Source organism: Ailuropoda melanoleuca, chromosome 19, assembly GCF_002007445.2.
Source record: "Ailuropoda melanoleuca isolate Jingjing chromosome 19, ASM200744v2, whole genome shotgun sequence".
Taxonomy (NCBI): domain Eukaryota; kingdom Metazoa; phylum Chordata; class Mammalia; order Carnivora; family Ursidae; genus Ailuropoda; species Ailuropoda melanoleuca.
The window spans coordinates 26758409-26762871 of NC_048236.1; positions in this window are offsets into that span (position 1 = coordinate 26758409).

Sequence of the window (4463 nt, forward strand, 5' to 3'; positions counted from 1 at the left end):
AAAGAGATTATTACATGTGAAGAACAAGTATGCTTTGCTTTAGCATAGTGACCTATTCATTCCTCAGTGACTCAAGGATCAACACAGACTTTATTGATCTGTTCCATTTCTAATATTTACTACCTTCCTACTTTATACCCTATCTACTTACTTCAATTCATTAATGTAATAGCTTGACTTCAACTTTCTTTTTCATACATTTTCACTTTTGAAAAAAAAAAAGCTAAGCACACAAAAAGCTGGCTGGCTCTCATGCTGTATTGTTGCAAGACATACAGAATTCAGTTAGCCTGATGCGTTACTTCATGGTACAAAAGTCCCTTCCCCAGGAGGCAACAAAAACAGTACGATCTGATGACCCACCTAAATCATGTACATAGTCTCATATTGCAGGTTCCTGCATGATACCTCACAACCTTTATTTCTGTTCTGTTGGCTACAACTGAGTCACGTGGCCGTACCCACCTGGAAGGGAGGAAGGAACCCATAGGCTTTCTTCCAGGCAGTCCGTGGCAGCTACTAGAAATGGGAAGAATGGGTAATGTGGGATAAGCAGGAGTCTCTGAATCAAAGATGAGATTTCCCTTATCCCTCGGAATACTGGGGCCTTAGGGAGAATGAGTTTTCTTGTTAAACCATAACCTCTAGAATTTACTTCTCAGAATTTTCCTCTGATTTGGAGCTTTTTGCTTTTTCATTCTGTATAACCCTGGAGCCTCACAGATGACTTTACAAAGCACTAAGAACAGTGCCTAGGGTAGGGTAAGTGCGAGACAAATACTGGCTATCGTGGTCATTGCCTCATTGTCCTGAAGCCACAGAATCTTATAGTTACAACAGAGATAATTTAGTCTCATCTCTGCCCCATCTCCCACCCCTCACTCAGATGTTCATTTACAGTCTTGGTAACCTCGTGAAAAATAAGGAGATGAATTTGGTGGAATAGTGCTGTATGAAAGCAAATAGCATTTAATAATATATTTATAAGATGAGGAAAATGTCTTCTGCAGAGTTGTGTCTCCTTTTAAAAATATTTTTTACTACAATGTGGCCAAGAATACTTTATCCAGCTAGGCTGTCATTGAAAATAGAAGGAGTGATAAAAAGCTTCCAGGACAAACAGAAACTAAAAGAATTTATGATCACCAAACCAACCCTACAAGAAATATTGAAAGGGGTCCTCTAAGCAAAGAGAGAACCCAAAAGTAACATAAAGCAGAAAGGAACAGAGACAATATACAGTAACAGTCACCTTACAAGCAATACAATGGCACTAAATTCATATTTTTCAATAGTTACCTTGAATGTAAATGGGCTAAATGCCCCAATCAAAAGACACAGGGTGTCAAGTTGAATTAAAAAGGAAGACCCTTTGATATCCTGTCTGCAAGAGACTTATTTTAGACCCAAAGACACCTCCACATTGAAAGTGAGGGGGTGGAAAACAATTTATCATGCCAATGGAGATCAAAAGAAAGCTGAGATGGCAATCCTTATATCAGACAAATTCGATTTTAAACCAAAGACTGTATTAAGACATGAGGAGGGACACTATATCATAATTAAAGTGTCTATCTGACAAAAAGATTTAACAATTGTAAAGATTTATGCCCCTAACTTGGGAACAGTCATTTATATAAGCCAGTTAACAACCAAATCAAAGAAACACATGGACAATAATACAATAATAGTGGGAAACTTTAAAATCCCCCTCACTGCAATGGACAGATCAGCTAAGCAAAAGATCAACAAGGAAATAAAGGCTTTGAATGACACACTGGACTAGATGGACTTCACAGATATATTCAGAACATTCCATCCCAAAGCAACAGAACACACATTCTTCTCTAGTGCACATGGAACATTCTCCAGAATAGATTACATCCTGGGTCACAAATAGGTCTCAACCAGTCCCAAAAGACTGGGATCATTCCCGCATTTTTTGGACCATAATGCTTTGAAACTGAAACTCAATCACAAGAGGAAAGTTGGAAAGAACTCAAACACATGGAGGCTTAAGAGCATCCTACTAAAGAATGAATGGATCAACCAGGAAATTAAAGAAGAATTTAAAAAATTCATGGAAACAAATGAAGATGAAAACACAACTGTTCAAAATCCTTGGGATGCAACAAAGGCGGTCCTAAGAGGGAAGCATCTAGCCCTACAAGCCTTTGTCAAGAAACAAATACATAACCTGACCCTACACCTAAAGGAGCTGGAGAAAGACCAGCAAATAAAGCCTAACCCCAGCAGGAGAGGAGAAATAATAAAGATTAGAGCAGAAATCAATGAAATAGAAACCAAAAGAACAGTAGAACAGATCAATGAAACTAGGGGCTGTTTCTTTGAAAGAATTAATAAGATTGATAAACCCCTGACCAGACTTATCAAAAACAAAAGAGAAAGGACCCAAATAAATAAAATTATAATGAAAGAGGGTAGATCACAACCAACACTGAAGAAATACAAACAATTATAGGAACATATTATGAACAACTATATGCCAAAAATTTGGCAATCTGGAAGAAATGGGTTCATTCCTAGAGATGTATAAACGACCAAAACAGAACCAGGAAGAAATAGAAAACCTGAACAGACCCATAACCAGCAAGGAAATTGAAGCAGTAATCAAAAATCTCCCAACAAACAAGATCCCAGGCTTCCCAGGGGAATTCTACCAAACATTTAAAGAAGAATTAATACCGATCCTTCTGAAACTGTTCCAAAAAATAGAAATGGAAGGAAAATTTCCAAACTCTTTTTATGATGCCAGCATTACCCTGATCCCAAAACCAGAGAAAGACCCCACCAAAAAGGAGAATTACAGACCAGTATCCCTGATGAACATGGATGCAAAAATTCTTACCAAAATACTAGCCATAGGATCCAATAGTACATTAAAAGGATTATTCACCATGACCAAGTGGGATTTATTCCTGGGCTGCAAGGTTGGTTCCACATCTGCAAATCAATCAATGTGATACACCACATTAATAAAAGAAAGGACAAGAACCATATGATCCTCTCAATAGATGCAGTTAAAGCATTTGACAAAGTACAGCATCCTTTCTTGATTAAAACCCCACAGTGTAGGGATAAAGGGTAAATACCTCAATATCATAAAACCCATCTNCTTTGACAGCATCCTTTCTTGATTAAAACCCCACAGTGTAGGGATAAAGGGTACATACCTCAATATCATAAAACCCATCTATGAAAAACCCACAGTGAATATCATTCTCAAAGGGGAAAAACTGAGNATTTGACAAAGTACAGCATCCTTTCTTGATTAAAACCCCACAGTGTAGGGATAAAGGGTACATACCTCAATATCATAAAACCCATCTATGAAAAACCCACAGTGAATATCATTCTCAAAGGGGAAAAACTGAGAGCTTCTCCCCTAAGGTCAGGAACAGTGCATGGACATCCACTATCACCACTGCTGTTCAACATAGGACTAGAAGACCTCACCTCAACAATCAGAAAACAAAAAGAAATCAAAGGCATCTGAATCAGCAAAGAAGTCAAACTCTCACTCTTTGCAGATGACATGATACTTTGTGTGGAAAACCCTAAAGACTCCACCCCAAAACTGCTAGAACTCATATAGAAAGTCAGCAATGTGGCACAATATAAAATCAATGCACAGAAAGCAGTTGCATTTCTGTACACCAACAACGAGACAGAAGAAAGAGAAATTAAGGAGTTGATCCCATTTACAACTGTACCCAAAACCATAAGATACCTAGGACTAAATCTAACCAAAGAGGCAAAGGATCTGTACTCAGAAAACTATAGAATAGTCATGAAAGAAATTGAGGGAGACACAAAGAAAGGAAAAATGTTCCATGCTCATGGATTGGAAGAACAAATATTGTTAAAATATCTTTGCTACCTAGAGAAATCTACACATTCAATGCAATCCCTATCAAAATACTATCAACTTTTTTCACAGAACTGGAACAAATAATCCTAAAATTTGTATGGAACCAGAAAAGACCCTGAATAGCCAGAGGAATGTAAAAAAGAAAACCAAAGCTGGTGGCATCACAATTCCAGATTTCAAGCTCTATTTCAAAGCTGTAATCATCAAGACAGTATGGTACTGGCACAAAAACTGACACATAGATCAATGGAACAGAATAGAGAACTCAGAAATGGACCCTCAGCTCTATGTTCAACTAATATTTGACAAAGCAGGAAAGAATATCCAATGGAAAAAAGAAAGTCTCTTCAATAAATGATGTTGGGAAAATTGGTCAGCCACATGCAGAAGAATGAAACTGGACCATTTCCTTATACCATACACAAAAATAGACTCAAAATGAATGAAAGACCTAAACGTGAGACAGGAATCCATCAAAATCCTTGAGGAGAACACAGGTAGCAACCTCTTCAACCTTGGCCACAGCAACTTCTTCCTAGACACATCGCCAAAGGCAAGGGAAACAAAGGCA